This window comes from Cydia pomonella, chromosome 16, assembly GCF_033807575.1.
Source record: "Cydia pomonella isolate Wapato2018A chromosome 16, ilCydPomo1, whole genome shotgun sequence".
Classification (NCBI taxonomy): Eukaryota; Metazoa; Arthropoda; class Insecta; order Lepidoptera; family Tortricidae; genus Cydia; species Cydia pomonella.
The window spans coordinates 9,946,668-9,972,925 of NC_084718.1; the positions used below are offsets into that span (position 1 = coordinate 9,946,668).

Consider the following 26,258-nt stretch of genomic DNA (forward strand, 5'->3'; position numbering starts at 1 on the left):
CTATAGTCATAACAATAAGTAAAATATACACAAAGAAATATTATTTCAGTCAGGTCAATGCATAATCTCTTTAATAAAGAGATTATGCATTGACCTGGATAAAAGTGAATACATCCATACTTCTGCGCCAGCTTAAACAAAACTTTGGTGATGACTTCCGTTTGCAGTAGTAGGAAGTTTAAATAAGTAATAAAGAAACTTCTAAGCCAGGTTCCCAATCTTTTTCAACATGCGGCGCAGTTACAAGTTTAGTATTTTGCAACGGCGCCCTTGTAAATTTAAAATCACGGTCGAAAAAGAGTGACACGACGCTATATTATTTGCCGATGCGAGCGCTCAAATAGGTACCAGCGAATATTTGTGGTTTCGTATAATGATAGAACTCACGGCGCTTTACTTTCTACGGCGCACCAGGGCGCCGCGGCGCACACTTTGGGAACCCCTGTTCTAAGCCATAAAACAAGTGGGTATACACTCGTTTTCTGTTTTATGTACTTGTTTATTTTAGAAGCCAGCGATTGTTCAATTACAAATGTTTCTAAATGTTACAACTCCTTCACTACACTTGAGGGGTTTTAAACGTTAAACTTTCTGAGTTAGGAAATTTATTGAGGGTTTCTCATTTTTTGTTTGCAGCCTTCGACATACCGCTATTTAAGCGTGTGTCACGTCATCGACAACCGGTGTCTGAACAAAGGGGTTGCTGAATAGAGTCGGATTTCGATTCATGGCTGGGACGTGCGGCGCGGCGATAGATCGTCGGATCTTAGTCGGGCGCATTTAGCAATTACCGGGCGCATTAAAGGCTCAGACGGCGGCGCGTGATTGCGGATGGATGATGCGACATTGCACAGTATTGCCATGGTCTTATTTAATGTATTTGATAAAATGAAATGTGAAATAAGACAATATTTTCAAATAACATGTTCGTGATAACTTACAATAAAAGCATGGAAGCTTGATTAGTATGACCAAAGAGAATTTGAAATAGAGGTGGATTGTCAAAGAAAACTTTGTAGCCGCAGTAAATTTACTGCACTCTTTTCGACATATGATTAAAACTTTTAGAATGCCATCTACTTTGATCCTTACTCTTTCACTGATATGTGTTACATTTGTTAAATACCAAAAAGTGGCGCCATGTCATAGAGTGTAGTCGCCGTGCAGGTCAGGATCTCGACGACTCAAATAAAACTTCGATTTATAATGAAGTGTTAGGTATACTCTTCCAAAAGATACTGTACCCCTAGTGTACATTTATTCGATAGCGAAACGTGACATACGAGTTTGCGTTAAGTCTCATTTTGTATGGGATTTAGAAACAGCGCCCCAAGCGGGACGTTTTGATGAATGAAATGACACTTAACGCAAACGCGTACGTCACGCTATCGAATAAATTTACACTAGGGGCTCTGGTTTACAAGGATTCTTGCCAAAACGGTTAAATGTAGAAAATGGGTGTTGATAGTATGGAGGATGATGAAAGAGTGAGTTTGCAATATTTGATCAGTACAAAAAGTGGTTTAAAAGGTGCTTCTAATTGGCCGCGATACAAAATATGTGGAGCGCTCCTATTGGTGCTTTTGAAAAGCCTCCGAATACTAGCCGAGCCCAACGGCTGCGTTTAGCTACTGCATTGGGAATATTTTTATATAGATAATAAGTTGCATTCGCAACATAGAGCATAAAGCCAAATAAAAAGATAAATAAAAAAATTGTTTATTTTGGACCATAATCCATAAGAATTGGTTAGTAATTTAACTTCTTAATAAATCTATGTATCTTACAGGAAACTGAACAAAATACAAAAAAAATACCTAGTAGGTATTGGGAGCGATATATGTTCTTACCCTATTTGTCTCTCCCAATAACCACAGCAACCCAGCATTTTGTGAGCGGGCAGTCGTGGCGATCGGCCAACGTCCTTAGTCCAACGTGCTGTTGCTGCTTCCGCGTACTCTCCTAACCAGTGAGGCAATTCTTTTTCGCCAAAAGGTATGGTCGCTTTTTCAAAGGTATGGCGGCATCGTTTCAACGATCTTTGGTATTACTCGTGGAAAATTAATACGTCATAGAAGATATCCAAACCGTTAGGCTGATGTAGTTAATAATGTAAATTGACAACTAGTCTGGCCTAGTGGGCTTCATACGCAAGCTCACTTGCCTATGAAGCCGATGGTACCGGGTTCGAATCCTGGTAAGGGCATTTATTTGTGTGATGAACACAGATATTTGTTAACGAGTCATAGATGTTTTCTATGTATTTATCTATATATGTAGGTATGTAGGTATATATATCGTCGCGTAGTACCCACAGTACAAGCTTTGCTTATTTGGGGCTAGGTCGATCTGTGTAATATTGTCCCAAATTTATTTATTTATTCATGTTTTTGAAGGAAACTCGCAATCATCTATAAATAAATAGCTTATCTGTTAGGCAATAATTCGTAAGGAAATAATAAATCATTATTTAGGAAAGAATAATCGAGTAACGTTGAATTTTCAAGAAAAATAAAAACATATATAAATGATAGAATTTTAACAGCCTTAGGTACATATTTAATGACGATTCAGCATGTGATGCTCATTCACCCTTGACTGACGGCGAGGACATTTATTTTCTTTGTTTATTCGATGATCCCATATCAAACATTGCGTTTTAAGGACCCGAATAACTTTGTCAACTACTGAAGCGCAATTTCTGTAAGGACAGTTAGGAACAAAGATGGAAAGGAAACGAAATTCCGCGCAAACAGAATAAAGACCTTTTACGAACTTTCGCTGGAAACTTCTGGGAACTTCAAAGAACTTTCCTGCCAGCATGTATAAATAAAATGTACGAAACAAGTGAATCTGTTTTGATGAGATAAATAGATTTCGGGTGGGTGCCTTTGATGCGTTGAAACTTTCAACCTGATATCTCACGAACTTATCATACTAATTGCCTTTTTATTGTAATGAATTATTCAGTACTAAAATTTACGCTGGGGGCCGGTAATACTTAAGTAACTTTGAGATAGTCGAAAACGTGGACATACTTAATTTAGCGTCACCATATCTGTCATTAAGTTGAGTCAGACAGGCCCTCTAAATAATCGTGTTTATTTGTTTGTACTCGCTCCTGAATCTATTTAAATTATATACAATAGTAAAGCTATGTTCAAGCCTGGTTTTTAATCCATGAATAGGTACACAGCAATGTTCATCGCATTTTGTAAAGCTCTCTATGTGAGCGGAAATCCACTCACGATACTGTTTTGTGAGAAAACGCAGGCGGCTACGCGATGGAATATAAATTCCGATCAAAACTGTTTGGCTGGATGCGACATCGCTCTACATATTTATTTACAAAGCCACTTAATACATTCATTCGATATAATACGATTAGTAAAATATGTAAGTAGGTATCTTTTGAAGAAAAAGTCATCATTCATATTTTTTCCTGAACAAATGATTTTATCAGGTGTGTAAGAACATGTACTAGTCTATCGAGCTAGAATTCCAGAATACTGAGATGATGACGGTGAGACCAAGTGTTAAGCCCATTTTAAGTCTTCGAAGAAACGGGAGCACTTTAATTAAAAAAAAAACAATCCCACTGATTGAAAACCTACTCCTACGAAATTTTTAAATGAAGAAAGATAATAACTTCTATCCTAACGATTAGGTATTCAATGTTTGCTAACTAATTGAATCCACAATGTCACTTAGCAGTTTGAATTTGCATAGCATTCTGGATGTTTCTGTGCAATTTGTGCCAGAGTGGTACAACATTTAATTGCGTCCGCCGCCAGGGAGCTGTTTAACTAACTACTTGAGGGCCGTCACAACACAATGATCAATCATGCCTCGAGCGATGTTCATCATATTGTGTTCCTAAGCCCTCGTGAATACAGAAATATTTCCGGTCGTCGCTGGGAACTGATAAATTGTGATTATCTATTGTGATAAAAGTTTACGTTTTTGTCATATACAAGGTAAGCTGTTTAGTTACAGTTTTGAATGATTCATGGTTAGTTTCACTACACTTAAATCGACCGGGATATAAACCGTGATTACCTTTTATATTGTTTTTATTGAGCTCCCGATATTTCGACACAGTTACATCAATAAAAACAATATAAAAAGTAATCACGGTTTATATCCCGGTCGATTTAAGTGTAGTGAAGCTGTTTGACATACAATACTTCTAGGCATTAGATAGGTAACTATCACAAATTATTCGCATATAAAATCAATATCAATATAAAATCGCATTTTGCTCACTTTTTTTAAGGAGCAAATTACCCTTGTTCGAGCTGCTGCTGTGAGACGAAATAACATTCAAGTGACCTTTATATTCGAATGTCATTTCAACGTGCGGGGCCTAATACAAGTTCGAAGTATTTGGATTCTATTGTCTTTGTCCCTTTCACGTCATTAGCAAAAAGAAAGAGACAAAAAAAGTGCATACGTAATTCAACGGTATATTGACGGTTTATAATAGACCCCCGAAATAAGTCAGACCACATCGTTCCTAAACACCCTACGAGTATTCATTCGTTATAATTAATTAATGAAATAAAAGTTTAAAATTTAATAAAACACCATATTATACGTATTTTATTATACAATAAAAACAATGAACTTGTACAAATTTACGCAATTGTTACGCAGTAAATAATTCTACTTAACTACTTTTAACGATCTCTACTATAGTTGACAAATATCTACTATAGTATCGTTATATAGCTGTCGATTTAACTGACAATTAATGTTCGTTAATTCATTATTTTTGTATTATTTTATTGAAATTTCTTTCGTTTTGTTTTATTGCGGTAATTAAAGTTAATTGTTAGAATACCTTCAGAAAACATGGCTGAAATAGTGATGAAGACGGATTACATTTTTTCAGGTTGTATTTTTTGATGGCTGACTGACGTGAACAATTTTGTGTACTACACGAGATCAAAGTTATTTACATCTCGTGCGCTTTTGAGACCCTTACTACGCTCAAGATTCTAAATTAGATTATATAATCTAATTTAGAATCTTTCGCTTGCACGGGACTCAAAACAAGCACTCGATAAAATATGAAACTTTGCTCTCTTGTTGTACAAATAACTATTTCTGACGTGAGTACAGTGAGAAAAAAGATTTAAAAAACATAGCAACTATTAACAATTATGGAAATTGACCACATGACAACATTATTTAAAAATTTACTCATATTATATTACACACATATATAGACATACAACCACACCAACATATATATATTGATATTTATTTACCTACTTACGGATATTTGTTCCTCAGTATTTTAGCATTTACATTTTATATATCGTTGTCTAGTACCTATAACACAAGCCTTAATTGAGCTTACTCTGGGGCTTAATCAATTTGTGTGCTAATTTCCTTATAATATTAATTTATGTATTTATATATACACTAATGTATATTACACGTACTAATAAGGATTGTTGTTACATTGAGAATAGAGTAACGATCTAAAAGTAATACTCGTATTGGCAGTCCTATTTTTAAGATAAGTCGACCTTTCTGAAATATGCCAAGAACAGCGCTGTCACCTTGAAGGACGCAGGCTACATTTCATCTCCGAAATTTATACAATACTCTAGGGACGGGAATATAAAATTCTGCTCGGAAAATGTTTATAATATTTATAATATTTATTCGTGCATCGCCTTACAAGATTGAAGTGCCCGGGAATACTTCGTTGTGGCAATCAATTATTTATCTTCTTCTTCCTCCTCCTGGCATTCATCCCTCCTCATTAATTGTCCATACCACGCTAACCTACCACTCATCTTCTCCGCTACCGGTGTTACTTTCAAACTTCCCCTTATATACTCATTCAATCAATCAATTATTTATCTCTCTACTGTTAAAACTAAAACTATAAAATCATTAATTAGAGTGGAGAAAACGTAGTCCTCATTTTGCTCACTGGTTATTAATATTATTGAACAAAATTTGACACAATTTGTTGTATATCAACCACAGCTATGCCCCTACGGTTTTTATTGGATTTTCATTTATTTTAAGAGTTAGAAGCATTTAAAATTTGTATGAAATCTGTTTTTAGCTCCTAAGTTTTGACAATAATCATAAAATCGAAAAAAGTAGAGGCTATGGCTAATATACATCAAATTATGTAAAGATATTTTCCAGTATAAGTGGACTAAGTAAGGAATCATAAAAAAGGTTAAATTTATATAGAAATTCTAAGCATAACGCTGTTTTCTATGTGTAAATGCAAACGAGCCTTATAAGTATATATACTCGTCAGTGGTCCTGTTTCATCATTAAAGTGTATACCTATAGGAAATTCCGGATTAAAAACATGAAGTTTTTGCGGGCTAAAAAATATTTTTCTAGCGATAAGCAGCTATTATGCCACATTTCTTTGTACGTGGGTACCGATCCTGCGTGTAAGAACGGAATTCTCCCACACAAATATGAATGAGTCAGCATGATTCTTTTTCGAGATAATGGGCTATGTATTAGCCTCCTGAGGTCCAAAGAAATTGTTTTGTTTTTGAAATTGAAACCTTATTTTATTCAATAATACCTCATAATATGCTCACTATAGCTGTGTTTGATTTCAACATTCCCCTCACAATTAAAACCACACATTACCAATACAATCAACACATAAAGAAGCGAAGCCTACCTTCTTTAATACTTTTCACTTGCTTGCAAAAGTAATGAAGGAATACCATTTAAAAATCCATGTTTTCTATTAGTATCTAATCTAAGTTATACTCGTATTTACATCATAAGTAAGTATAATGCTTCGAGTCCTTGTTCATTAGTGCGAATTCTGAGTTTCTGATGTGGAATATTGATTCTGATGAGGTAATAAACAAAGAGCTTGAGCGGATCTGTTTATTCATTTGCTTTGAGGGCTTGTTTGATATATGTCAAACACACCTAAAATTTAATGCATTCAATGATAGAGTATCAAGCTGATTAGATCATTGATTGATAATGACGAAACATATGTTTTCGTCGTCCATCTTCGAATTTTTATGTTAGGAAGGCAAAAGTACGTTTCACTGTACAATGTACATTTCGATAATTTTCTGAACGCGATTTTGTTTGTGTCCGTGATGAAAATCGGAAGGTAGGAGTAGGATTTTTTTTTCATGATGAACTGAACTGAACTGAATGAACTTCACTGAACACTTCCACACCGAGGTCAACATGAATTCACTGATTAATTTGTTTTTAGGGTACACTTAAAAATACTTAAAGGCTCAAATTACTACTCCCGTGCCCTGTCCGGAATCTGTTTTTGAGTATAATGAAACTTCCTACTAAAAACTGTACACTTATTGAATGTTAATAAATACTTAAACTAGATGATATTTACTATCACTGAACATATAAAAGATTAACTCCTTTGTGGTAAATAACTCGTGATCGATGTTTAAATTTTGTCCGAGATCGAAAGTATTTTTTTGTTGAAAAATTTCAAAGCCGATCACCGTCACACGTAAAAAGCCTTGACTAGTAGTTACTGCAATTCCCTTTTCTTATTCTGCCATGCACTTTCTAACAGATAATATAGGTACGATTTTGACAAGTCACTCAAGTTTCTAGAAATTTACGACAGAACTATAAAAACGGGTAGGGCGACAATTTTTATCTAATTTTCATGGCTACAATAATACATATATTTTAAATATATTTTCGATAACGAACACTAGTATGACATAGCCCGTTTATATCTTAATATTGAGGATAAAATAGAATTTCTGTAATATGCGAATTAGATTTTATACGATTTTATTTATGACGAAACCCAATTCCCGTGCCTCGTTTTCTAGGCACGGGAATTTGAAATCATCATTTATTTTATTAATTAAATGCGATTACTATGGATATTGTATGTCGTTTTGTCTTCGTCATTTAGGTCATATATCGTGGAACAACACAACACTGGGCCATATATTATAGAAATTTAAATGAATACATTAAATATCACTTTTTTATTATTTCGCTGCAAGTCTACGAATGCTAGCAAATTCTATCGTTAAAGCTTACGATTATGATACTCGAAACTCATTAAAAAACCAAAACAATATATACATACATCTTCCTCGCGTTGTCCCGGCATTTTGACACGGCTCATGGGAGCCTGGGGTCCGCTTGACAACTAATCCCAAGATTTGACGTAGGCACTAGTTTTTACGAAAGCGACTGCCATCTGACCTTCCAACCCAGAGGGTAAACTAGGCCTTGTTGGGATTAGTCCGGTTTCCTCACGATGTTTTCCTTCACCGAAAAGCGACTGGTAAATATCAAATGATATTTCGTACATAAGTTCCGAAAAACTCATTGGTACGAGCCGGGGTTTGAACCCGCGACCTCCGGATTGCAAGTCGCACGCTCTTACCGCTAGGCCACCAGCGCTACAAACGAAACAATAGGTATATATAAAAAAAACAAAACAATATATGTTAGTCATAAATAATATTAATATACCAGTTTTAAACAAACCTAAACAAAACTAAATCAATATTTGAAAATTCCATGGAAATTAGATAAATATGCTCGTTTGGTTAAATTGACCCATTTATTTATTTTATTATAGCATCATGATCCGGGATTGTGAATGCTATCAAACCCAATAATCGGGGACATTCGCGGTGAACCGCCTTAAGAGCGAAAATCTTTTAAACGTCTTGCAGGCGGTGAAGCGATAACACAAAAGTGACAACCAATAGTGTGGCACATAAAAGAAGTTGGTATCGAAAAAAAAAGGTTAGCTCAGGTAAACTTTATCGTCGTCCATTGTCTGTGTAGTGGCCAGCATTTGCAAACTAAGATAAGGATTCCTAAATGCAATTGGTCATCTTTATGGGGAGGCAAAGTTTAGCCTAAACAAAAACAACTAATAAACTGTCCTTACTACCTATTGTTTGTCTCATTACCTGCTTTTAAAGTTTTCATTATTAAGATAAAGAATTCTAAATGCATCGTAACTGGCTATCTCTATGGGAGGCGGAGTTTTGTTTATTTGTCAAGTGATAGAGTCGAAAAGTGGTAAACCACTTTCTTGGCTGACTGTACCTAAATAATATAAAATGCTAACTTAAAAGTAGACAAAGTATTTTTTCACCGACTGGTCAAATCTTGGTTTAAATTTCTAGATTTGTAAATTTGTCTGAATCTAAATAATAAAATATCATTTGGGTACAAATATAATGAACATTAATAAAAAAATACACAATACCCCTAATAAAAAAATCTCTTACCAAAAAATATACTAAACACCAAAAAAGTAAGGTCTTAAATTACACAAAAAATCATGCTAATAGGGGGGGGGGGGGGGGTTTGTGTCAGGGAGAGGAGAGAAGACGCTAAAGTGCGCGTAAATCACCATACCCACAGGTATCATACTACATTCGTTTCAAGCTGGATATAATTTGTTTGTCTTCCCCATACAATAGAACATAACTTGACCGAATCAAATGATTAGTTTAGTTACGTTTGGTGTCATTTGCTTTAATAGGTTAGCAAAATGTAAGAAATTGGTAATCATTTAACTTTATAATGAAGTTTTAATTTTGGTGGTAAATTTTACTTTATGTGGTGATCAGTTAAATACCAGCCATATTATTTTGATAAATTTCCTGTAGTTTTTAATCAAATTTATACGATAGCTTTTCATGTTCTTGAAACAATCGACACAATTCACCAGAATTTTCATTAAATCAGTCATGCGAAACAGAAGTCGTCGAGACTTTTAAAATGCTTTCTACAAATGGATCGCTCCCATTAGCTCACTTGAACTGTTTCTCAAAGGACCTCCATATCGTCAGTCGGAGGCTGAGTACTACAATCACTTTGCTCACAGAAACTAGCCACCCTCTGTCATCTGCGTAGGTATTCAGAAAGGGAAACACCGGTCAAGCGCGGATTGAATTGCGTTGACGTCTACTTAAGGTTTTTTAACATTGCCCCCTAATCGTATGTGAATTTTTTGGCATTTGTGACATTAGTAATTCTACATGATGTATTTGTCCTTAGTGTCCTTAGGCTACTAGATTATAATAAAAAAGTAAAACTGACTTCAAAAAGGGTAAAACAAAATATTACCACGTTTTATTTGCGCTAGCAAACTGATAAGTTTGAAGTCGCCGTCAAACCCAAGGCCCACCCTGGTGTAGTTCGATACGAACTAAGAACAAAAAGTATTGTAACTATTTGGCTTGGCACTGACTTCAAAATTTATAATCACATACAATCAGTGTATGTAAATGAAAATATTCCCATAGGAAACCCATAGGCCAGGAAATCCTTGTAAGGAAATGGCGATGGATCGGACACTCGCTCCGTAGACCAGACAACCACTTGTCCAAGCAGTGTCTCCGCTGGCAATCGGCTGGCAGTAGACGATCAGGGCGGCCTCATGGAGGCGATCAGTTGAGAAGGAGGCTGGCTCAACTGGATTCGGCTGGAAAGAGCTGGAAGTAGTCGCCCAGGATCGCGCCAAATGGAAAATTCTTCTGCGAACCCTATGTTCCTAATGATAACAGGTAGGAGGGATAACAGGATTACATCATCATCATCATCATCATCGTTATTTATTTAAAATCATCATCGTTAAATGAAAATATTAAGTGAGATTAGAGCGTGGCGCGCCAACAAACTGGTTTCTCCAAAACATTTTTGCGCTTCATGCCCGAAGCGTTTCAAGTTTTAAGGTCTGAATCTGAAGTCATCAAGATCTGAGGAGTTGAACCTCATGAAACCCATCACTAGAACTACACCTTAACGCAAGTGTTCCTGCAGAACTTACTTGCATAACAAACTTAAAAAGAGGACGAATCGCCCCCCCGAAAGGATTGGGATTACTATCAGCCCTACAGTAAAACCATCTGGTTTTTTAATGCCTAGAAAAAATGGTGCCAGCTGAATAGGTTGAGAACCGGCTGCGATCGCTCACGATCATTCCTGCACAAATGTGGATATAGGGTCTCCAAAGTGCGATTGCAGGAATCCTGTGTAGGACAACGAGCACATCATTCAGTACTTAGCAAATTTGACGGAAACCCTGCGGACTTATTTACCCTCGACAGTGACTGTTGACAACTTAACAATTGTGCCATACGAATAAATAATTCAAAATTGATAACTACACACGAATCCGCGCAAGTTAGTTGCCTCGCAACAACCAAACTTGGGCAATGTAAATAGGTATCTTCGAAGTTTCTGTAGTACCTACCCGTTACTGCATATCAAAGGTTAACAAGTTCCAGGGAGTTACATTTACCTGAAAGTAATGAAAACCGTTTTCACAGAATTTAAATTCAGAAAATATAGAACATAAACGTTGCCGTAACGTGAATGGAAAGTGTTTCATCGGTGCGTTAGGTTAGGAGCACAGTACATTCATATTAGTTGAGTTATGCCCACGATAAGGGCTTAAATGGAACACGGCGGAATTCCTATGCCACTATGCAGGGATATTGTAGGAGTTATCTTTTAACCAAGATACGATAGTCAAATATAGTAAGTATTAAGTATTTCATTTTGGCCTATAATACAACAGAAAACAAGGCCTTTATTTCATCATTATAATTTTTTTTCTAAAATTATTAAGAGATCCTCCCAGATGTATCCGTCGACGGCGACATCGTTTGGCGTCAAGATCTTCAAGTCAACAAGGGTGTATTCAAAGTTATCAAGACCCGTATTGACAGCAGTTCGCCAGCCTGATCTCCGAGTTGCAAGCTTCTCCCATGACTCACATGATATGGAGGTGGCCGCCAAGAATTATTACATATACGTATAGAGAAGTGGTATACGTATTATAGGCGCTATTTATTGTTAATAGAGATAAAGTCCATAATTTGTTAACCTTTTTACAACGCGACTAATTATCCTGTTTTGCGGTTACCAATTAAATTACATTATTATTTTAGCTTTGCTTAAATAGAATTAGCCAAAAATATATATATACAATTTACCTTTACATTATATACTTATTTGAGGTTTTTTAAACTCCACAATAATTAATCAATGTTATTGTATTATATTACTCAGAATGTTATAATGTTATAATATTGCACAGAAGAAAAAAATAATTTTTGGAAAACTAAGTATGTATGTATGCAGGTAGGTACCTGCTATAGTAGATTGTTAACCAAGGGACTGAAGGCACTCATTTCAGTCGAGAAAGTTCAGCTCACTGCGTTCGAGCGCCAATAGTCCGAAACTAAAATGATGCCTTTCACCCGAGTTTAACTCTCTACTTTTCATTTCGAATACGAGGAAAGTGTAGGATTTTTGGTATTTAACATAGGTTAACTTAATTTGTTTTAAAGTCAAGGATATTTTTTTAAATTGAAAAGACTATTATTGGTTGGGTATAAAATGAAACTACACTCAGCCGACGGCGTTCAGTTGATTTGCAGTTGTGCTAACAAACAGTTGTAGTAAGTCGAGATTATTGTGATTGTGAATACTATTGTTATAAGTTGGAATAATTAATTAATAATTATTTTCACGAGTGTTTATTATTTAACACTTCAGAAGTGGGATTTAAACCCACGCCCACTGCAAGTGTAGGTTGCACTTACCAGTAATACCAAAATGGAAATTATAAAAAAAAGTATCTAATTAAAACTAAATTATAATTGTTTATCGTATAAAAAATAAATCTCGGATTTGGAAACCGCACGCAACTTTGACAGCTGGTGATTAAAAATAACAACAAAATAAATGAAGAAAAAGAAAAGCCGTATAAACACTCGACTGTTAAGTTGCTAAATACGAGTGAGCTCCTATTTCCAGAACGTATTTTTGAAACGTTGCTTTGGTTTATTGCTAGCGGTTACTGCGGTTAAAATTTAATACGAACTTTTCCCCCAGCGACAATTTCTTGTTCCGCGTTTCATTTACTGGTTATAAAACAAATATTTAATAGAACATTCCGAATTTCGTAGTTGCTCTCGATTTGGACGTCTTTGATGCCACTTTCGTCATGTGCTTAACGTTTTTACCTAACCACTCACGTGCTTTTGGCAACTGTAGTTACCAGCTGTCACCCTTATTTTAATTTCTGATTGATTGATTATAATATCTGATTGACGTGTGACGATTTCACATAAGTAGCTCAATTAGTATACTCTAGGATATATTTATTCTTTCACTGAAACATTTCTCATTCAAAAGTACTTGACTTTAGTCTATGCAACTCACATATTTACGTGGTTTTTAAGATTTTGGTATCTTAGTATAAGTATGCTAAGATCGTTATTCAATAAAATGTCACAAAAAGTACTTCCACCAATGGCACCGGTGCAGCTAAAACAACTGGGCTATACCCGCGAAAGTCGAAGTTCCTTAATTGCGGGCATTTTTTTCTGTCACTCTAATTATTATTTTTTCGTCGGTGGCAAACAAGCATACGGCCTGCCGGATGGTAAGCAGTCTCCGTAGCCTATGTACACCTGCAACTCCAGAGGCGTTACATGCGCGTTACCGACCCTAACCCCACCCCCCTCGTTGAGCTCTGGCAACCTTACTCACCGGCAGGAACACAACACTAAACTACGTCTTAGGGAGAGTAAAAGAGAAAGATCCCCGCAATTTGCGAATTTGAGGTTTTCACGGCAGGCCCCCTAGCATCGGTGCCGGTTCGACTAAAACCAGACCAGGCGGTAAAGTAATGTACTTAGAGGTAATGTACCATCAACCGTGAAATTTCATGGCAACTTTATCAATGAATTCATTCATAAATTATTGCAATTTTGCAGCTCACTGTACAATGTAACCTGCTGCTGTAACGGTGTACCGCAATTCCTTTTCCAGAACTTTGAGCTACAAAATAATCTTGTTTCAATTACTGCAGCAACCACATTACTCAGATGCAAAGAAGTAGAAATAAATGGATTTCTGTTTCAATTGCAATATATTTATTTTATGCGAAGACACGGTTTGCTCAATAAACTGTAATCAAGAATATTAATTGGACTGATAGGTACAGTTAACAAATTAAATTTATATGCCAGTTCATACCATAGACCTTTCATTAATTATGACTGTGACAAGGCATGAAATAGCTTAGACCTAACCTATGACGTTTTAAAAGATTGCAATTTTGTTTCGATTTTTTTATTTAATTAACCTCCCGAACTAGCGACATTGCTAACTGGTCAATGAAACAGTTACATGCATGCATACATTTTGTTCGATACAAAATAAAATCAAATGTATTACAAATCATCGGGGTATATTTCGCCTAAAAGTACTTGTTTAATACTGTATTGCGATAGAAGATAGGGCTGTCACTTGCCATATTGACTTATGTGAAGAAGATTATATATGCAAAATATCATGGCCGCTTTATGACTGAGATTATTCATATTGTGTCCATACAGCTCAAATTATTTTATAATATTATTTACTGTACACTGTGGAACGTATTGGGCCCCATACATTCCACGGCTCTTCTCTTTACGCGCAGACTCTACCAGGTGTGTATGTGTTTCACGTAATGCATGGCCTGAAACATTGAATTTTAGAGAATAGAAAAAAATTTTTTTTTATAGACGTATTGACATCTGACATTACCAATTTAGTTCAGAGAACAACATACCTTTAAAAAAGTTTTTGCATCTAAATATGCATAAACTATAGTTTATACCTATACATGTTTACCTATTTAGGTAAGTATATTGAAGATATTTCACATAGTAGTGATTTTTATCTATTCGACGAAGCAACTCCGATAATTATGATGGAACTTTACATAAGGTAAGTTCGGTTAATCAGTAATTACATCTTTGTTTCGTCTTAGCAATTAGAAATAAACACAATGTAGGCGTATGTAAGGCTTTCTAGAACGTAAGTAAATATGTACTATACTATGTTCATAGATTATGCAGAATGAAAGTAGAACTTAAGGAATAAAATAGAGCTTAGTTGAATCCTGCCTGCATGACTGAAGGCTTGATCACTTTTTATATTTTATTGCATTAATTTCAGTTTATAAAACTGAATATATGAAATTAAAATGTACATAAATATACGAGTATTTACATGTGTCTTACTGACCTGCATAGATACCAAATATGTAGAAAATATTTTTTATGCAATAATTTACAACTGCAGTAACATATGATCACGCGCCATATTGCGGAATATCTTTGAAACTAAGTTTTCTTACTAAACTGAACTGTCACCCTGTACATGAGAATAACAGCGCCCTCTTGACAATGATCATATATATTCCTGGTCGGGCTTTAGATATAATTTTGATGTCATAATGTAAGTTTGGATTGGCCTGAAAGTCGTTCATGTGTATGTTGCTAGAAAAGATAGATAACGAGGCTTTCAGAGAAAATAATAATTATTACAACGGATTACAAACTCTACACTCTAGGTGCGACACCAATGTCATTTTCAGGAGCGGATTTAAAAAAATAATCAACTAACCCTTTACAAAGCATAAGGGTGTCAGAAATTATGCAAAATTGAATCCTAATCAAAATATGTTCAAAACTAGGTGAGAAATATATTCGCTCTGCCTTATAAACGCTTAACATAATTCCCTGATATAATATTAGGACGGTTTATATATTTTAAGGCGTTTAAATTTAAAAACTGGTTAAAATACAACCTATGATCATTACTGCATACAGAGTACAGGTACACTAGTATTTATACTTAATTAATCAATTTTTCTCAGCTTAATGCAACCTGTTAGACAGTTTGGTGTTTAACAAATTATACCAGTTCAAGTACCACATGCATCGCCAGCATGCTTCGTAACCTCCATGTGGAAAGTTCACTTTTCTCTGCATGCGACTGTACTATTAACTAAACGGCAATTTCTCTCCAATATAATAATTCAGTTGCCAAATAAATAATTGGTACTTGCCTTAAAATAAACAAAGGCTGTAACGGCATTAAAATAATGCTCATTATGAAATATTTTAAGGCTCCGCTTTTGTCGCCAAACTATTAATTTTAACACCTATTTCAATTTTTTTAGGTGCCGATAATTTATTTTTTAGTTGCCCGGTTAATAACATGCCTAACTAAACTATGCATGTGGGTTATTCAGCAGATATTGTTTACTAAAAAGCTTGTGACTTCCAGAATAAGGAGTCGCTTTAAGATATCAGTTTTACTTCTTCGTATACATTTCAGACTTGGCCAATAAAAATAATCAAATTATTTCGACGGCCAACCAAATTATTTATATAAGGTGTAACAAAAATAGTAGGGATCCCTTTTAGGGCACATTCGGTATCGTATTTTGAATTTTTGACGCGAAAAAAAATATTTTTCTATGGGGCAGGTCATCCAAGTCGGCCAACCCTCCATACATTGCCAACAAATTTTCGCCTCAAAATTATTTTTTCTTGTAGTTTTTCCTAATCTCTATAGGTACTATTTTTGCTACACTTCGTTATGTGATACATTTTATCTTTTAAAACACGAAGTTAAATATTTCCTGAAACTGTAATATATTTAACGGAAAAGTGCCTTTGCGAAGAAGATAACATTTTACGAGCAATCCAAAACAAATAAAACTTTTACACAAATAATACTAACTTGATAGTCATAAAAATAAATTGCCTACCAAATGTCAACGTCAATAATAAATAAAACCAACACAAATACATTTATAAAATTACGCTTTTTTATAATTAAAAATAAAATACATACCAATTTCAAATAGCATCACAGTATCACACACTAAACATGGCAGTCACTACACGCGAACGTGTAAAAGTGCGGGAGATTCGGCCCGGGCGCGACGTGCAACAGCTCAGACGTCCGACACGGCACTGGTGGCCCGGACGGCCCGAGCTGCGCGAGCCGGAACGCCGGAACAGGCCGCGGCTTTCAGCGATTCATGGCCAAATCTCTATGACAACCTATGAAAAAAAATTGAAACTTTATACTTAGATCAAACGCACTTTAAAAAAACGTAACAATGTATGCACAAAAGATAAAAATATGAAAATTACTTCTAAAAATGCGATATTGATAAAAAAAAAAATGTTTGAGGGAACTCATCGATTAGTTTTGTTTTTGGGTTAAAGCTTACAACAAATTAAAATTCAAAAACATGATAGCCGCGGTCCCGAGCACACCCATCCGTCTCGCTCACGCTTACACTCAGTGAGAGTGAGAGAAGAACCCGAACCTACGGCGCCTTAACCCAGATTCTAAAATGATTGTTTAATTGGCCCAATTATTTCAACTAATCTGTCATTGTTAAACTTAAAACGATAACAAAAATTAAAACAATAACGAACTATATAAGTACGTAAAAAACACAATATTGTTTTCTAAATAATTTTAATCACATTATTGCAGTCAGTTACGTACATTACATAAATATGTAAACGTACTTTCAAATTGGGGACAACGAAGCTTTTGTAAAACCAACATAATGTGAAATATATTTCCAATTCACAATGGAAAAAATAGAGCAATTATTTACTACAAAACAAAATGTATCTTTTTGTAAAAAAAAACGTAAACTCGCTATAAACCACTTGATATTAGTATAAAATTAATTTTTCAATTAATTACAACGTAAAAAAGCGTTTTCATAGCAAGCATAGAAAACGTTAAAGATATTTACCATTAAAATGAAGCGTAAGAATGAAATACCTGCACCCGATAGTGTTCCTAGTTTGCTTGCTTTTCTTGTCATTTTCTTTAGAAAATCCTTTCTTGGCTGTAATATTCTCAATTACGCTATATTCTTGCCGACAAGTAGCGGAATATGAAAGGAGCCGATAATACGCAATAAACAATATCTTTTTATAGCCGCAAGACCTACCAGCGTATCTTGAGAACTGGAGTGCAACACTCATAAAAAACATAATCAGAAACAAGAACAGTAATTCCAAAAAAGTCGTCGCCACGTTCCCGACCTCTTTCCAATGATACCTCTGAGTCAAACAACTTTTGTGCGTGGTCTAACTTTTTAATTATGTTTCCTTGGTCCAACTCATTTAGCTTTATGCGAAAATTTGTGTTTGTCGCGTCAGCATCAGCACTTATGGATACTTTCTGTAACGTTTTGTTCTAGTTCAGTTAAAAACCTGCATCAAATAAATACCTGCATGCTTTATTATAGTAACAGAAACATTGTCTATACATAATAATGAAGATTTAATTTTATTTTCCCTAACTGGGTTATAGGTATATATTTTTGTATTTCAAGTTTATTAACAACATATAATTTGAACATAACCAAGTACGTTCTATTATAAAAAACGAACTTAAATTAATTTCAAACAGAAAGTCAAATGCTTTCAATCATGCATTCAAATTACTTTGTTCGCCGCGTTCGTTCTTTTCTGAATAGCGCCAACTGATAAGTTGCAGCTGCAGCAAGTTTCCAGGTTTGTTTTTATACTAGAGCTCAAAGTTGCTTCCTGCATTATTTACTATTGAGGTGCTAATATCGAAATTAATTGAACAAAAAGATATACAATTCTTTATTTCACAACCTCAGAATAAATGAACATGGAAACACACATAGTACATGAAGATAGAGGTAAACAACAGGCGGCCTTATAGCTATAGAGCGATCTCTTCCAGACAACCTAGATATTAATGTTAATTATTTTCGTTTGTAGGGCTTGGTCATTTTTTACGGTTCCGTACCAAAAAGGTATAAAAAAAACTCTTATGGTGCTACTCTGTCTGTCCGTCTATCTGTCTGTCTATCTGTCACAGCGTTCCACCCCCTTATCTCCGAAGTTTACCGACGAAAAATTATGAAAAGTTTACATAATATTAACATTAAATCTTACAGGAATAATATAATCAGACCTCTATCTTGGTGACTTTTTTAAATTAACAAAAAACCTTTCCGAATTCAGTGTTCACTTTGCAATTTAAACAACTTTACGGTTGTTTATTACACTTCAAATTTCTGTGACATTACATTACATACACTTTTTTTCAAATAAAAGATCAATTTTTGAAATCGTTCCACATGATAGAAAATTATCCTCGAAAAACAACATAAATAATTAGACTATTTGCCGATAGACAGCACTGTAAACAATTATATTTCATATAGGTACTTCTGTTAAAAGTCTTTCGCCTTTATAGCTACACGAGATAATTAAAAGTTTGTACGGAACTCTCGGTGCGCGAGTAAAACGAACTCGCATTAGGCAGTTTTTTTTTTCTTTAGTAGGTATGTAACATATATTTCAATGTACAATATTTCATTGTAATAAATAGTCAAAAGGATAGCAAAAACATTATACTTAGACCGAATCCTCGAAAAAAGATGTCATTTCTTTGCTTTTGAAACTTATCTAGGCGAGAGTGTGAAACAGCTATTTTTGTAAATGAAGGTTGTCTCCATAATAGTAAGTATGACCTAGAAATTCATTTCGAAGAGTATGTCCGAACGTTAAAAAATATCATTTGTATTTATCCATGTTAATAGAAAGTGGCACGAATAATTAAAATCCGTCACTTCAACCGGTACATTATTAAATATCATAAAATCGCAGCGCAAGTTTTACGAAATACTCAATTACGTATAATTACGCCAATTTTGTTTCCTTATACGTAAAATACTCGTATCTTTTATCTACCACATTCTCTTTGATTTGCTAAAGCATAATCAAATTCTCGATTCCGTAATATTATTGTGACCACAAAAAGAAGACATGTAAGATTTGGAATTTCATAAAAGAGTTCCGTAGCACGCTTGAAGTTAGGCCTGTGTTTTTGAACATACTGTTAGTCATGTCATCTAGTTGGTCTACACTAATGTCATTTTTAGGTCTTGTCTTAGTGTTTTGTATTTAATAAATTTTTATTCTTATTTTTTATATGGACGCTTTATTCATACAGCTGAAAGGCATATATTTTTGCAAAAATAGATATCTTAAATAATGATATAGCTTAGTATAGCAGCATTTAGAAGAGACCTAAAGGTAATTACAAATACGTTTTGATTACGTGTGAAGATACGGTTCTTCTAGCTTGTTTACCGCAGGACCAAAAAACCTAATTATCATTGACCATATGCTCCTTTGCTGTTTTGTTTTTATGTGTTGTTTTTTCCAATTAACTTCAGTGATAATAAGAATAAAAACACACCAATTTGAAATTATATTATGTGATTCAGATCAACAGAAGAAAATGCTCATGTCAACTTTAGGCCAATTGGCGAGTTTTAGTTACATATCTGTTTCCAATATGATACTATAAAATCAAGACAAAAGTGCCGTTTTTGGTTGAAGGAATGTCACTTTTGACACTGCCGTCTTCGAAACGTCGGAGATAATTTTAAACTTAAAGTATACACAATTAAGTGCGTTTAAAATTAATAATATAGAACTCCCCGTGAACTCTATAAATGCACTGAATGCACACACGGACGCAAACATCAAATTACTATTTTTAATTCTGAATATTTACCTCTGTAACTACTCAATATCTTTATTAGACATAGGTAAACTCACAACACCCTTGCCAGGTAGTCACAAAAACATATAAATAACACATAAACAATAAAATAAAATTGGATACAGATTCCCAGAAAACATTTATGTCCAGTTTTACTACTGATTTTATTCTCATCGTGATCGTCGTTTCGTAAGGGGAGATGTGATCTCATTATACAGAGCGGGCCATTATTTTTGTTCATATTTGCTTTATGCCTGAGCAAACATCACATGACAGGCACCTTCAGTTTCCTCGTCGTTACACCGCTAATGGACTTCAAACGATATGCCGCAAATCTGGAAGATGATTCCGACTTACAAATTGATGTTAATTTCATCACATCACATTGTCTTATTTCATCATAAGATTTTGACGACCGGTCTGGCCTAGTCGGTGGGGCCGATGGTTCTGGATTCGAATCCCGGCGTTTATTTGTGTGATGCGCATAAATATTTGTTCCTGAGTCATGGGTGTTTATTATGTAATATCTAGGTATTTATATATTATATAGTATATTGTTGTCTAATTACCCACAACACAAGATTTATTAAGCTTACCGTGGGGCTCAATTAATATGTAATATTTAATTTAGGTTTTTATATAGTAGTTTTAGTTTAGTTAATTGTATTACTTATATAATTTTTTTTATTAACTTGTCGATAAATTAATTTTAGTATATAGTATATATTTTCTTATAATATACTAGTAGAATATTTTTTAAATTTTTCATAAATTGTCAAAATCATTTTTTATTGAATCCTGTAAATTTGGGTTAATATATTTTTGTCATATTTAATATTTCATGTCTTTCCCATCACGGAACAATGGTGTTCCGGACCTTTGGGAGGCATGCGCGGTGCCGAAGCCAACACGTAGAGACACTTTAATGAAATGTAAGGGGTACACCGAGCGGATGCTGCCCTTGTGAAGGCCCTTGGAGGCAGGACCCGCCAGGGACTATTTGGGAGTTTATGGAGTCTAAATTGAACTGGGCTATTGGGTGAAAGCTATGGACTAAATACTGGGCTATGGAATAAAAAAAACCGGACGCCTGCCTAATAAATTCAATTTTATTTCCGGCAGACGGTGTCTCACCCCCACAAAAACGACAACTAGGATGGCTCAAGTTCAACACCGGTGTGAGCAGCTCATGGGTGTTGAGAGGTGTACGCCGCTTTCTACCCAGTCGCTGCGAGCAGCCATAACTCGCGAAACTCGCGTCTTATGCAATTGTTCACTTCCACCCCTGGAGCTTATAGCTCTAACGACTCCGCTCTGTGCGGCCGGCTAAGGCAAGCCAGAGGCAGAGAATCCTGTCCCACCCACCCTCCTTGCGGGTAACAGAACTCCCCTGGAGCACTCGTGTACGTAGGGTCGCTACTCCCCAACAGCTCGCCACAAGCTGCCCTACGTTGATTGTACTGGTAAAACCAGAGGGCGATGGGTCGTCACATCCTACGCCTTTTGTATTATTATATAAGATTAATTCCATTTATTTTGAAATGCGCTGTAAGTAAATTTTAACCTAACACTGCCTGCTTACATGTTTGATCGACGTCGAAGTAAGTCGTTCAAACGGAGGGCACTGCCTACCGCCTACCACGAATGAAATCTTGCCTCTCTGGCGCACTAGTAAATTCGTACGTAATGCAACAGAGAGACAAAACTTCGTTCGTGGTTCGCGGTAGGCCCTCTGATCCATTATTATTGCGCTTTACTTTGTACCTAAATGATACTTAAACTTATTTTTTTACATCAGCAGTTTGAACAAAGTTATTTGCTGCTTCGTAAAATCGCATTTTGCTCACTGAGTGAGACAAAATAACATTCACGTGACCTTTATATTCAATAGTTATTTGTACAACAAGAGAGCAAAGTTTGATATTTCTTCGAGTGCTTATTTTGAGTCCCGTACAAGCGAAAGATTCTATAATAGATTCACGAACGCAGCGAGTGAATCTAATTTAGAATCTTGAGCGTAGTAATAAGGGACTCAAAAGCGCACGAGGTGTAAATAACTTTGATCTCGTGTAGTACACAAAAATTTTCACGTCAGCCAGCCATCAAAAAATACAACCTGAAAAGATCCAGAGGGACGGATCAATATTTCACTAATGTTTTCTGAAGGTATTCTAACAATTAACTTTAATTACCGCAATAAAACAAAACGAAAGAAATTTCAATAAAATAATACGTAAATAATGAATTAACGAACATCAATTGACAGTTTTTTTTTACAAAAAAAGTTGTCGATTGAATTGTCAATTGATGTTCGTTCTTTCATTATTTACGTATTATTTTATTTCCGCCAAGACGAGCCAATCGAAGCGCAAGGGCACTAACCTACCTTTTCTCAAAGAGCATCGTCGTTTTTTTGAACCCTCATAAATTGATATGATGTCAATAGTATACTTATTAAGTTATTAAACATAACAAGTTTCAATTTCGTCACTGACTCACTCACTCACTGATGCTGTTATAATTTTATGAGAACTTGATCACGAGCAGAACATCGATTAACGGCAGTAAAAACATTATTACAACGGTGATTCAGCGCGACGATAATGAATCCAACCCGCATTCAAATATACATTGTTACAATAAGTTCACAAAGAGGCAATCTAAATGTATGGCGCGAGCCAGGGTCCTCATAATCTAGATCAAAAGCGTAATCCTTTAGGGTCACATCAAGTGCCATAAATATGTAAATTGAATTGAACGGCTAATACAGTGCGGCCAGAAGCAAGTAAAACTGAAGACTGTTAATCAAAGTCGCGTTACCTCATCATCAAATCCAGTGCTTTCCTCGTATTCTATATGAAACGTAGAGTTTTTAACTCGGGTGAAAGGCACCGAGCATCGTTTCATCCCTTGGTTTACAATCTACTACACTAAAAGCTCCAGTTTACCCTATTGTGACTTAATTGTGGGAGACTACGGAACCCTACACTGAGCATGGCACGACATGCTCTTGGCCGGTTTTTTTATTATGAAGATTATATATCTCAAATGTTGAATGCTAGTCAAGGCGAAATTATGTACTAAAGACTAATTTAGGGTACGTCCTTTTGTCGATCCTTATTTTCGATTACCACCGCTATTATTATTGTATATTTAGATGTTTACTAACGTTATATTTAGATGTAAATTACGATTAATATAAATAAATAAATAAATATATATTATAGGACATTATTACACAAATTGACTAAGTCCCACAGTAAGCTCTATAAGGCTTGTGTTGAGGATTTGAACCCGGGACCATCGGCTTCGTAGGCAGGGTCACTACCTGCTAGGCCAAACTGGTCGTCTGATTATGATATATTTAAAAAAGTACGTATTGAAATGGTACCTCGCGTTATTCTTGTGCAATTACCCAGATTACTTTCCAAACATCTAGAAAACCGATATGATATATATTAATACATTAATTACACTTCGCTCGGTGACGGAAATAGTCTATTATTATGCTTTTATAGAACAAAAACCCACAAACGCACTGTGAACAGTTTCAAATAAACTCCACACTAAGCATTCGCTATCTCACAGGCCAATTCGAACGTATACTGACATTTGAATGATTTTGAATCATGTTATTTAGTTATCGTGCGTCTTGCACGCGCCAATACAATTACGGACGAGTAAGAACGAAATGTACGATAGCTGAATCAGTTAGATATCATTCTGATATCAGTGTACGCTCGAATTGGCCTGATAGCTATCTTATGACAATAAAAACTAGAACAGTTAATGTTATGGAACAGTAAGTAAAATCAACCCATCCAACAACAAAATATACCTATATATTATGACATATAATTAACTGAAATTTAAAAGAGCAAATCGGGGACAACGGAATGTTGTTTGTTAAGTATTTAATTTACAAAAGAGCATTAAAGAGCATCGTCGAATAGCATCAAACTGAACCCCTGTGTTACGAAAAGTTAAGAGTTTTTATCATTAACTTGTCTCTGGCGCGACGCAATCTACGCGTATATCATTTACATGTCGAACTATGGATATTATCTTAACGGCCAGTTTTCTTGTACTCAGTTTACCTCGCATTATAATCCTCAATGCCAAATGAACAGATACCTAATACGCATTAATTACCAGCGGATTTTTTATTTAATTATCATCTATCACTTATCAACTACAATAGCAATATACGTAAGTGTAGTCTGACAGAACTACAACTGACAAGTTAGCATACATAATTGTACGATATTACGATTAACTACTTCCACGTAGCGTTAAATATTGCATAATTCCAAAATACTGATGATGATGATGACCTCCCAGACGTATCCGTCGACGGCGACATTCTGACAAATAAAACCGGCCAAGAGCATGTCGGGCCACGCTCAGTGTAGGGTTCCGTAGTTACTCTTCCGTCACAATAAGCTAAACTGGAGGTTAAAGTATAGTAAATTGTTAACCAAGGGATGAAACGGTACCTTTCACCCGAGTTAAACAAATAGGCAAATTTGCATAATCAGTACCTAATTAAAGTAAGTCTTTTTACTATGAAGGGAAAACTTTTTGCGATAACTCAAAAACAGCTAAACTGATCATGTCCGCTATAGTTTTCATTTAATGTCTTTCTTAAGCTCTACTTCCACGATTTTTTTCATATTTTTTGGACCTATGGTTCAAAAGTTAGAGGGGGGGGGACACATTTTTTTTTTCTTTCGGAGCGATTATCTCCGAATATATTCACTTTATCAAAAAATGTTTCTTGAAAACCCCTATTAGTTTTGAAAGACCTTTCCAACGATACCCCACACTCTAGGGTTGAAGCGAAAAAAAAAATTCACCCCCACTTTACGTGTAGGGGAGATACCCTAAAAAAAATTAAATTTTTAGATGTTATTGTACGACTTTGTCGGCTTTATTGATTTATATATCCATGCCAAATTTCAGCTTTCTAGCACTAACGACCACGGAGCAAAGCCTCGGACAGACAGACAGACAGACAGACAGACAGACAGACAGACCAGACAGACAGACGGACATGGCGAAACTATAAGGGTTCCGTTTTATGCCATTTGGCTACGGAACCCTAAAAAGGATCTTAACTATTACGTGCATGGGCGCGGACGTGGCTTGCGAATCCAAAATTTTTTTTTAAAGTCCGGTAACACGAAACACAGTAGAGTTGCCCAGATGCGTTGTATCGGTAGGAGGGCTTGGGCCGAGTTGTTCGGAGCTGACGTTTGGCGTCAAGATGTGTCGAGTGTGCTCGAAGTTACCAAGACCTGTGTTGACAGCAGTTTGCCAGTCCGATCTCCGAGATGCAAGCTCCTCCCACGACTCGCATGATATGCCGGTGGCCAAAAGGTGCCTGCGGCTAGCTCAGAGTAAAACACTGCTTTAGGCATTCTTGATGGTGCCATACGTGCAAGGTGCCCACACCAACGCAGTTGGCCTTTTATGAGCAGACATTCCATACCCGACATGCCCGTTCGACGAAGAACCTCCCAGTTTGGAACAAGATACTGCCACTTCAACCGTAGTATTCCTCGGAGACATCGTAGATGGAATGTATCTAGCCGTTTTATGTCTTCTTTGTATAGACACCAAGTCTCCGAGGCATAGAGCAACAGAGGTACAATAATTGCTCTACTGACGGCAAGCTTTGTCTGAAGACTAAGATCGTGCGATTTCCAAACTCGCTGGTTCAGACCGCTAAAGGCTGCAGCAGCTGTGGCAATCCTAGACGAAATTTCAGACTCGAGACGATTCCTCAATACGACGACTCCGCAATAGACTACCTAGATATAAATATACTT

The 26,258-nt window shown here is 35.6% G+C and overlaps 1 protein-coding gene across 1 annotated transcript in view; it reads right to left on the reverse strand.

Moving 5' to 3' along the window:
- LOC133526134 (monocarboxylate transporter 4-like) overlaps nt 1–17,221 on the reverse strand; it is an 82,250-nt gene extending 65,029 nt beyond the window's left edge. Inside the window, exon 1 of the mRNA XM_061862611.1 lies at nt 16,696–17,221. The gene's annotated coding sequence lies outside the window, so the exon portion shown is untranslated. The remainder of the gene's footprint in view (nt 1–16,695) is intronic.
- Nucleotides 17,222–26,258: the final 9,037 nt, after the last annotated feature.